A 12,737-nucleotide genomic window follows, 5' to 3' on the forward strand; every position below is an offset into this window, starting at 1 on the left:
AAATTTGGTTTAGCCGGAATATAACAGTATCCAAGTTGAGGCGTTCTACGACATTCCTACCCTCGTTTATTATTAGGCACGTCTATTATTACTGATTGACAAATACCCGTCTTGTCCAAACGAATACTGCCGTTAAGTGTCAAACGACTACACTGTCAAGATGGTACTGTCCTTGGGTTCTTCATACGAGGTGTTCGACCAGGAGAACTAAGAAATTGGAACACATTTGGAAAATCTACACTATCGGCTCACGACACCATTGCGTGTGGACACCAGGAGTTCGTCAAACGGGTCAGCTTCTATATTAATTGAACAAAGTTGTAGGTAAAGAGGTAGATCATATTGCTTTTTTATCGATTATGCTAAAGCTTTTGCCCCTCTGAGTCATGTGTCTTCATAGATTCTCTGCAAAACTGGAAGATGTGGAAAGTTTTAACAGCATCTATGTATGATATTCTTTCAGCCTGTGTAAGAACTTGAAAAGGCCTGTCAGCAGATTTTTTTTATATCGATACCCGTCAGGGTTGCATTTTAAGTCCCCAAATGTTCTTCGCTGTTATCAATAACTGTGATCCACCAGAAGAGGACCATATGGGTACAAGGATACAATTGTGCTTTGACGTCATAAAGACGTTTGACGTCAACTTACTTCAGTGAAGATCGCAATGTGTGCGGACTATACAAATATATCTTATTTTTCTATCGTTAGTTTGTAATGTAATAAAACAGTATTTCTAAACCTTTCAGCATACATGTTCATTTTCAATTCATCGGACATTATGTCTAATGACTGCAATTATTACATAAACAGTTATAAGTCGGAAAATGACTCCAAGTGTTTAATGTCATGTATCTGTAATAAATATGAATTGAAGCTTGTGAATTGTATTTTTTTTCAGAAGATGCTGTAGTTTTAAAATATAATGAAAAGTCAAAAAATGAGTTTTCACCCATAAGGTTCCTTATCTCATGGCTGGTCATAACTTATGGGTTCTCATGGAAAGTTGATTTGTTGTTTAACGCCGCACTCAGCAATATTCCAGCTATATGACGGCGGTCTGTAAATAATCGAGTCTGGACCAGACAATCCAGTGATTAATATCATGAGCATCGATCCACGCAATTGGGATCGATGACATGCATCAACCAAGCCAGCGAGCCTGACCACCAGATCCCGTCAGTCGCCTTTTACGACAAGCATAGTCACCTTTTACGGCAAGCATGGGTTGCTGAAGACCTATTCTACCCCGGAATCTTCACGGGTCTCATGTAAAGTGAGGGTGAAGGAATGTTTATCACTGAACACTCAATGCCTTTTAGATAGTGGTCAGGTGTTACACTTGTACTAACTGCCAGTTGTCGGACTTCCATTTCTCGGAAGCATCGGTGGATGAGTTGGTTAGATTGCTGACTTAGTGTGCTGGCGATTAGGTGCCTGACTCTAAGAGTGTTGGTTCGAATTCCGGACGCCACCCAAAAAGGTACTAGGATTTGTACTTTAAAAGAAAGTGTAATCCAAAACATAACATATGTTTAACATTTACCACAGATGCCTGTTATTATGTCTGCTGAGGTAGCGTAGGGGTTAAAGCGTTAGCTCGTCTCGCTGAAGGCCCGGGTTCAATTTCCAACATGGGTATAATGTGTGGAGCCCATTTCTGGTGTCCCCCGCCGTAATATATGCTGGAATGTTGCTAAAAGCGGGGTAAAACCTCACTCACTCACTCACTCACTCACTCACTATGCTTGATGTTGATGTTTCTGCTCTCTCCGACACTTATATTGAAATACAGAAATAGATAAATGACCTTGAACTATTTTGTAATGAATCAGGTATGAAGGCCAATCTGGACAAAAATAAACTTTTTAGATAATAGTGGCCCGTTTCGCTCTTATAAGAAATGGTATTTTACAGGTGAACTTATCTAATTCCATTCCAACCAAGCTTGTATTAACCTCAAACAAGGCGACCAGAATGGCAGTTTTGTCTGCACATTGTTTTCAAGGAGCTTTGATTCAATAATAACTTTCACTTCTTAATATGCTTCAAACATTGGAAACTTCCCATTGCAACATTAGTGGATCTATACCGATAATAGTTTCGAAATATTTCTTAAGAATTGGAAGAACATGATTTAATGACAAGGTCTTGAATGTATGTGACAGATTCCACTTGAAACCTGTTTAAGAGTCCAATCAGGTTTGTTTGCTTGTTTGTTTGTTTGTTTGTTTGTTTTGTTGCAATATTCCAGCTAAATGACAGTTGTCTGTAAATAACCGAGTCCAGACCAATCCAGTGATTGACATCATGAGCATTGTACCACGCAATTGGGATACGATGCCATGCATGAAACAAGAGAGAACCTGACCATTCGATCCCGTTAGTCGCCTCTTTCGGCAAGCATGGGTTGCTGAAGACCAATTTTAACCCGGATCTTCACGGGACTGATGGTAAAGAGATTCTGTTGGGGTCATGGCATTCCTCTATGACTGATTCATCACAATGCTAATATTATTTACATTTAATAACAGTTTTAACATATGAAACTGGTCGTTATGACAAGGTAGAGTATTACCGCCTTTTTATGTATTGTAAATCTAAATCTAAAAGCTTAATATATTGGACATTGAATGCATGTTTTACTTATCTGTGATCATGACTCTGACAATAGGACAACGTATATCTCGAAGTTTCTTAAAGATCTGTACACTCTCATATAGATCTTCTACAGAACAATAGCATTGGTGTTATATTGACGTATATCTCTAAGTTTCTTAAAGATCTGTACACTCTCATATAGATCTTCTACAGAACAATAACATTGGTGTTATGTGTAGCGCTGTCTTGTATTCTCTTGATGACAGATTATTTAATACGAAAGAATCGGGTGTTCCTTAAATTTATTTGGATAGGATATTTATATGAAGAAAACAAATCGTTAATTAATGTAAACTGTGCCTTGTTAATCATCGTATACAGAATAAAATGTACGTTTGTCTGAATATTGCTCTGTATATCAAGCCATGACATAATTAGTTGTCCTGTGATGTTAGGTGAACAATTGATTTGCTTTTGCATGTGTTTGGTACGGGTGTCATCGGTTTTGCAGGACACCTGATGTCACCAATATTTGATTATGATTCATAAAATACGTGCTTATACAAGTCGAAATCCCACAATGAACTTTGCTTTTGTCAGCGATGTCTTGTGATTATGGAAATGCGTTTGTCTGCGATGTCTTGTGATTATTGAAATGCTTTTGTCAGCGATGTCTTGTGATTATGGAAATGCTTTTGTCAGCGATGTCTTGTGATTATGGAAATGCTTTTGTCAGCGATGTCTTGTGATTATGGAAATGCTTTTGTCTCTTTTCCGGGGAGGATGAGGTGCCTGGTTGTTTGTTGTGATACGAAAATGAAAAACATTTTCATGTTTATAAACTGAGGAGCAAAAGAAAGTATGCCGAATGTGTTTGTTATGCAATTGAAAATTGAAAGAACTGTTGTTATATTTGATTGTCTATATAACTTTCACTCATTCCTGCAACTGTTTGAAAATGTAATCTGTGGCTGGGCATTTTTTTGTAAAAATATATTGGCTCAAAGAAGACTGGGGTAAGAAATAAATTTGCAACCACATGACCTTTCCATGTTTGAAAATGTAAATTTGTGCCGAATAGAGCAAATATATTGATATTCAAACACAAGATGTCTTTTGATGTCTATTTTTAATTTTTAAAAGTTTTAAATTAAATTATATTCTTGAAACTAAAACCATGTTGAAATATTTTTTAAGTGCTGACTAAGCGCCAGTACTGTTCAATATGTTGATACGATATTGCCGACTTAGATAACTAAGATATTTTCAATTGAACATCAAACACATCTGAGAGGTGCTATGTCTTGTGTTCCTCGGTTCGGAGAGGATGTAACAGACTATCTGTTTGTAAGGAAATATGACTCTAAATCGTGAATTTAAAAGTGCACGTCTCTTCATTAACCTTTTAGATAAAAAACAAAATACAGGGCTGTATTTTGCTCCAGGCACCTGATACCTCGTTAACCATGACCTTGGTTGAGATACGTCCGCACTACCTCCTCCATCACTCTCTTGAGCAGCGTTTAAGAAACGTCGTTTTTATTAAGAAAACATTCAGAGTATCATGACCCCTTTTCACCCTAAAGGGCTGGAGATTTTCATGAGAACAAAATTACTTGTTATCCTTTTAGCAAATCCTTCATAATCACTCACAGTTGCATTTGTCCGCAAAACGTCCGTGACCTTGAAATTTCCAGTCAACGCTCCTGATTACCTTATAAGGCAGTATGGCTTACGGGTCACGGGGATGCTTTGCAGAGATTCAACATGGGTTTTATTGTGTGACGAAACTCTATACATTATGGTAATGAATGAAGTGTGAAATATTAGCGGTGTCCCTCGCTCGGACTCTAACGTCTCGACCCCGACCCCGTCCCCGTCATACACGGCGACAACCTTGAGATGACGGCTCTACATCAACATTCTGGTGTTAGTAGGTAACGGCACTGGCTCTCGGAAATACCGGACATCTGGTGACCAGAGTGCCCGTTCTTTGAACGTACATGAGTCGGACAAGTACATAAACATCAAAGTACACGAAACCGCCATGATCATGTCAAGGATAGCCACGCTTGCTCCTTCGTGTATTAAATCTAATGTTTGCTTATCACGTCAAAATTGACCCCATTGTTCTTGGTTGGTTGGTTTGTTGTTTAACGCCGCACTCAGCAATATTCCAGCTATATGACGGCGGTCTGTAAATAATCGAGTCCGGACCAGACAATCCAGTGATTAATATCATGAGCATCGATCCACGCAATTGGGATCGATGACATGCATCAACCAAGTCACCGAGCCTGACCACCCGATCCCGTTAGTCGCCTTTTACGACAAGCATAGTCACCTTTTACGGCAAGCATGGGTTGCTGAAAACCTATTCTACCCCGGATTCTTCACGGGTCTCGGAGTCCTCGGATTGTATCGTAAAATACAATTTTTTCCCCGATAATCTTAAAAAAAACATGACTATGCTTCAGACTATTAAACAAAAAAGGAAACTCTCTACCACAAAATTACACTGTCGCATTGTGTTTTTATTTTAAACAAATTAGGCTCAGTTCTAAATAAAAAAGTATCTGGCTTTGTAGATGTAGTTGAAAAAATAAAACCCCAGGTACCTCTCCCCCCCCCCAGAACATCAAATGTTCGGTCCCTTAAAATGAAGTTAACTATATGAAGGTGATGAGAAGAAATTGATCTTAACGTCACGTTCAAGATAAGTTCACATATATAGCGATGTATTTCTATGACTAAATGAAGAGCGAACCAGACTCTCGCAAAAAAAAATTCAGGAACATATTCCGAAGGTAGACATATTTGGTATCTTATAAAAAAACATTTAACATAGCTGTGGAATTATGTTCAAGATGAGTTGTTTGAATGGGACATACAATGACATGATTGGTTTGTGTGAGTGGCGGGTTCTACCGATAGAGCAGGACATGCTTACTCCTTTCGCGAACACCTGTGTCATCACTGATTTTCAGTGATCCATTCGTGTAATTTGCATCGCTTTTTTCACGTTTATGCCCAATGGAATCAGTCTGTCAGATAAGCGAGACTGGTTATTCTCTGGCGTTGACGTTATGTATATTTCATCAATCATTCATTCAGATTCCGCCTCGGATCATGTATTAAAACACTTTTGACTCTGTAGTGTATTATATGATGTGACGTCAGCCTTTAGCTGTGTTTTTAATAATCTATATGAGATTAATTTTAATCCTGTAGTGTATTAAAGATGTTTGTTATAACTAAAGTAAAATAAGAACATTATACTGCAGCCGCATCCATCACGTGACAGTTGTGTCAGTAACACATACGCCGCTATATTTTGTACCAAGGTTCGTAGATGTAACTTAAATCGCTCGTTATGACAGAGAGGGTTTGTATACACTACATGAGTCATTAGAACACGGAAGGTGGTGAAGGCCAAATTGAATGATGATGTTTGATAGCGTAAGTAATCGTTAAAAATACCCCAAAATGTTCGGCTGTTTTAAAAACATGTTGTTCAGTGCACGGCAATATTAAACACGTGGATTTCAATATCAAACTGTCTTGCACACTTTGGACGCATACACACACACACACAAACACACACACACAAACACACACACAAACACACACATACACATGCACGAATGGGCAAACATATATGGAACGTCTGGCCCAGATCGTACAGACAGAATATTACTGTGTGCGACCTTATCTTGTGACAACAAACACATACACACACACACAACACACACACACACAGAGTGAGTGAGTGAGAGAGAGAGAGAGAGAGAGAGAGAGAGCAAACACACACACACATCCAAACAAAACATAAACAAAGACACAAAGAGACAGACTCGTACACACATATACACACACAAAACACACACACAACTAACACACACATCCAAACAAAAGCATAAACACACACACACAAACATGCACAGACTCGTACACACATATACACACACACACACACACACACACACACACACACACAAACACACACACACAAAACACACAAACACACACAAACCAAGTCATTTCACCTAAATCACTATTCTTTCTTGACGTGGTTGCCTACGTTGCCCGAGATCATTACCTGAATGTATGTCTGCAGAGGGACCCTGATTTATGGATTTATTCCGAAACTAACACATTTTCTTGTCACCTAACGTCACCAAACGTCACCTAACGTCACCTACATACGGCCATAGAGAACCCCATATCCTGAATAAGATCCAGCTTTGATCATTTCATTCGGAACGTGGAAAGTTCAACTAGTGTTGCCTCACGTGTAGGGTAGTAAACTGTGGGGGTCTTGGCATCCTGCGTCCACACATGCCCCAGGCTTCTGTGTGACGTGTTCTGTACCCGATGCCCCGCATTGTGTCATTGTGTTAAACACATTCCTACTCCTAGTTACTTATGTCGTCCAGCTCTACCTATGACAATGAAGGCAGGAATGCTGATATTATGTTTCATAAATGTCATCTCTCATGCTGGGTTTATAAATCTGAATAGTTGAGTGCAAAGTATAGCAGAGCACTATACCAGACACCTTCGGCCATTTTGGTAAGGGCTCAGTCCTTACTAACAGTTTCTTAGTTTTTCAGACGTTATTTTCTGCCGCCTCTCTTAAATATCAGATCCTTGCCGCAAAGAACTGTTTGAATTAAATATTTTCGTAAGTAAATGTAATTTTTAGTTACTAAAGTTAATACATAATACTACGTGTGTGTTTGAAATGTGGCTCCGATGAATGTCGTTGATGAGGTAGTCGCACGCCATTATGTAAATTTTATTTTATACCTTTTAGATGTCTAATTTTCGATGCTTATGAACTGCCTTTATATTCATTTTGTGATTTAATTATATTAACCTACACAAATACAAGCGGAGCCATTTTTCTGCTAATTTTGAGTTTCGTTGACATACTTTTGTAACAGTAACGCCTGCCGAGTGCGGCTGTATCAGTTGTTTCAATCAAATATGGCGGACAGGAGGCGGTACAATACATATGTATCGCATAACGCCGTATTTTTCGGCAGCCTTTATAAGAAGGTGGTGTCATTGTTGACTATGATGTTATGCTGTTAGTCATCAGCTTTTTTATTTTTTATTTTGTTTGTTGTTCAACGCCGCAGACTGGAATTATCAAGCTATATGACGACGGTCTGTAAATAATCGAATCTGGACCAGACAATCCATCATGACCATCGATCTACGCATTTGTCTTGCGATGACGTGCATCAATTACATCAGCGAGTCTGACCCCAAATCCAGTCAGTCGCTCTTTACGACAAGGGACAGGGGACAGCGGTGACCGAGTCGTCGAAGGCGCCGGAATTCGAGTTGCGTCCCTTAAGCGTGTCAGGATCTTATGATAATGGGTTCGAATCTAGGATTCGCCCTTATTGTGATAATTGGTTTTTCATACTTTATACCCTCTCAGATTATGACTTCATGGATCGTGTGACTGGGTTTATGGCTCGACGGCATGGTTCACCACTCACTCACTCACTCACTCACCCTCCCACTCACATGCTTACTCACTCAACCATCCACACACTCACCAACTCACCCTCCCACTCACTTACTTACTCACTCAACCATCAATAAATCGGCTACATAAGTGGGACGTTAAACCCCATTTCACCTCACCCTCCCACTCACTCAACCGTCCACTCACTCACTCAACGTCACCCACTCACCCTCCCACTCACTCAACCGTCCACTCACTCACTCAACGTCACCCACTCACCCTCCCACTCAACCATCCACACTCACTCACCCACCCACTTACTCACTCACTCACTCAACGTCACCCACTCACCCTCCCACTCACTACCCACTCAACCATTCACACTCACTCACCCACCCACACACCCACCCACTTACTCACTCACTCACTCAAAGCCACCAACTCACCCTCCCACTCACCATCCACTCAACCATCCACGCTCACTCAGCCGTCCACTCACCCACCCACTTACTCACTCACTCAGCCGTCCACTCACCCCATTTCACCTCACCCTCCAACTCACTCAACCGTCCACTCACTCACTCAACGTCATCCACTCACCCTCCCACTCACTACCCACTCAACCATCCACACTCACTCACCCACCCACACACCCACCCACTTACTCACTCACTCACTCAAAGCCACCAACTCACCCTCCCACTCACCATCCACTCAACCATCCACGCTCACTCAGCCGTCCACTCACCCTCCCGCTCACTTACTCAGTCACTTAACACCACCCACTCATCCTCCCATTCACTTACTCACTCACTCAACCATCCACACACTCACTCATTCAACGCCCCCCACTCACTCACTCACTCAGCCGTCCACTCACCCTCCCACTCACTTACTCACTCACTTAACACCACCCACTAATCCTCTCATTCACTTACTCACTCACTCAACCATCCACACACTCACTCACTCAACGCCTCCCTCTCACTCACTCACTCACTCAGCCGTCCACTCACCCTCCCACTCACTTACTCACTCACTTAACACCACCCACTCATCCTCCCATTCACTTACTCACTCACTCAACCATCCACACACTCACTCACTCAACGCCTCCCACTCACTCACTCACTCACTCAACCGTCCACTCACCCTCCCACTCACTCAACCATCCACACACTCACTCACTCACTCACCCTCCCACTCACTCAACCATCTACACACTCACTCACTGACTTAATCACTCACTCACCCACTCACTCTCCCACTCACTCTCTTACACAACCGTCCACTCACTCACTCACTCAAACATCCACACACTCACTCACACACTCACTCACTCATATTCCCCCTTCCGTCTGATCGCAGTCTTATCGAGTTATGCTGTGAGTTATGCTGTGTTTTAAGAGTACCGCTTCTGATCGTCGGCTCGACTTTCACTGCATCTTACCAGGTTTCCTCCAGACTGTGTGGAGGTGCTCATGCAGTTTTTCACAGACAAGAATATCCACGGCTAGCCAACATTTCCGCATGGAATCTACAGCTTGAATGTGACATTTAGGAGATTATATATATATTCTCTTCATCTTGAAATCTGTTCCGACTTTGACTCCCGGACGCGTGGAGGCTCCAGTAAGATTTATGCTCTGACAAAACATGGATTGGTGGATAGTGTTATGGCTGGAGGTGACAGATATGTGTGTATGCAAAAAAGGCATACATATACAGCATGCGTACTCACTCACTCACTCAGCATGTGCACCCTGTCGGTACCGTCGCCAGGCAACGGAGTGTAACATTAGCTCACTTGGTAGGAACACACCATCACCTATTAGTATGCATCATTTAATCTGACGGACCACTGTGTCTTTGCATTTTAATATCCATTACACTCTTTGTGCGGACATATGACAGAAGAGATAAACAACCATAACATGTATGTTGCATTACACGATACACCAGTGCAGTCGTTGCCTTGATTAATGTGAATACTGATCAGCTTGGGAAGTTTGCTATTGATATATATGTCAACATATTGGTTGACTATGGACAGTGTGAGATGTGACTGGGGTGGTTGGTTGACTATGGACAGTGTCAGGTACGATTGGGGAGGTTGGTTGAGTAAAGACAGTGTGAGGTATGACTGGGGTGGTTGTTTGACTATGGACAGTGTCAGGTACGATTGGGGCGGTTGGTTGAGTAAAGACAGTGTGAGGTATGACTGGGGTGGTTGTTTGACTATGGACAGTGTGAGGTATGACTTGGGTGGTTGGTTGACTGTGGACAGTGTGAGGTATGACTTGGGTGGTTGGTTGACTAAGGACAGTGTGAGGTATGACTGGGGTGGTTGGTTGACTGTGGACAGTGTGAGGTATGACTGGGGTGGTTGGTTGACTGTTGACAGTGTGAGGTATGACTGGGGTGGTTGGTTGACTGTTGACAGTGTGAGGTATGACTGGATTGATTGGTTGACTATGGACAGTGTGAGGTATGACTGGGGTGGTTGGTTGACTGTGGACTGTGTGAGGTATGACTGGGGTGGTTGGTTGACTGTTGACAGTGTGAGGTATGACTGGGGTGGTTGGTTGACTGTGGACAGTGTGAGGTATGACTGGGGTGGTTGGTTGACTGTGGACAGTGTGAGGTATGAGTGGATTGATTGGTTGACTATGGACTGTGTGAGGTATGACTGGGGTGGTTGGTTGACTAAGGACAGTGGGTTGTTGGTTGACTGTGGACAGTGTGAGGTATGACTGGATTGATTGGTTGACTATGGACAGTGTGAGGTATGACTGGGGTGGTTAGTTGACTATCGACAGTGTGAGGTATGACTGGGGTGGTTAGTTGACTAAGGACAGTGTGAGGTATGACTGGGGTGGTTGGTTGACTAAGGACAGTGTGAGGTATGACTGGGGAGGTTGGTTGACTGACAGTGTTGGGTATGACAGGGGTTGTTGGTTGACTAAGGACAGTGTGAGGTATGACTGGGGTGGTTGGTTGACTAAGGACAGTGTTAGGTATGACTGGGTTGGTTGGTTGAGAAAAGACAGTGTGAGGTATGACTGGGGTGGTTGGTTGACTAAGGACAGTGTGAGGTATGACTGGGGTGGTTGGTTGACTAAGGACAGTGTGAGGTATGACTGGGGTGGTTGGTTGACTAAGGACAGTGTTAGGTATGACTGGGTTGTTGGTTGAGAAAAGACAGTGTGAGGTATGACTGGGGTGGTTGGTTGACTATGGAGAGGGTGAGGTATGACTGGGCTGGTTGGTTGACTATGGACAGTGTGAGGTATGACTGGGGTGGTTGGTTGACTATGGGCAGTTTGAGGTATGACTGGGATGGTTGGTTGACTATGGGCAGTGTGAGGTATGACTGGGGTGGTTGGTTGACTAAGGACAGTGTGAGGTATGACTGGGCTGGTTGGTTGACTATGGGCAGTGTGAGGTATGACTGGGGTGGTTGGTTGACTAAGGACAGTGTGAGGTATGACTGGGCTGGTTGGTTGACTATGGGCAGTGTGAGGTATGACTGGGGTGGTTGGTTGACTAAGGACAGTGTGAGGTATGACTGGGCTGGTTGGTTGACTATGGGCAGTGTTAAGTATGACTGGGGTGGTTGGTTGAGAAAAGACAGTTTGAGGTATGACTGGGATGGTTGGTTGACTAAGGACAGTGTGAGGTATGACTGGGGTGGTTGGTTGACTAAGGACAGTGTGAGGTATGACTGGGATGGTTGGTTGACTATGGGCAGTGTGAGGTATGACTGGGGTGGTTGGTTGACCATGGGCAGTGTGAGGTATGACTGGGTGGTTGGTTGACTATGGGCAGTGTGAGGTATGACTGGGGTGGTTGGTTGACTAAGGACAGTGTGAGGTATGACTGGGGTGGTTGGTTGACTAAGGACAGTGTGAGGTATGACTGGGGTGGTTGGTTGACTATGGACAGTGTGAGGTATGACTGGGGTGGTTGGTTGACTAAGGACAGTGTGAGGTATGACTGGGGTTGTTGGTTGACTAAGGACAGTGTGAGGTATGACTGGGGTGGTTGGTTGACTATGGGCAGTGTGAGGTATGACTGGGGTGGTTGGTTGACTAAGGACAGTGTGAGGTATGACTGGGGTGGTTGGTTGACTAAGGACAGTGTGAGGTATGACTGGGGTGGTTGGTTGACTATGGACAGTGTGAGGTATGACTGGGGTGGTTGGTTGACTATGGACAGTGTGAGGTATGACTGGGGTTGTTGGTTGACTAAGGACAGTGTGAGGTATGACTGGGGTGGTTGGTTGACTAAGGACAGTGTGAGGTATGACTGGGGTGGTTGGTTGACTATGGACAGTGTGAGGTATGACTGGGGTGGTTGGTTGACTAAGGACAGTGTGAGGTATGACTGGGGTTGTTGGTTGACTAAGGACAGTGTGAGGTATGACTGGGGTGGTTGGTTGACTATGGGCAGTGTGAGGTATGACTGGGGTGGTTGGTTGACTAAGGACAGTGTGAGGTATGACTGGGGTGGTTGGTTGACTATGGACAGTGTGAGGTATGACTGGGGTGGTTGGTTGAATCAGACAGTGTGAGGTATGACTGGGGTGGTTGGTTGACTATGGGCAGTGTGAGGTATGACTGGGGTGGTTGGTTGACTAAGGACAGTGTGAGGTAT

The sequence above is a fragment of the Haliotis rufescens genome, unplaced genomic scaffold (genome assembly GCF_023055435.1).
Source record: "Haliotis rufescens isolate VD_foot unplaced genomic scaffold, xgHalRufe1.0.p SCAF_15, whole genome shotgun sequence".
Taxonomy (NCBI): Eukaryota; Metazoa; Mollusca; class Gastropoda; order Lepetellida; family Haliotidae; genus Haliotis; species Haliotis rufescens.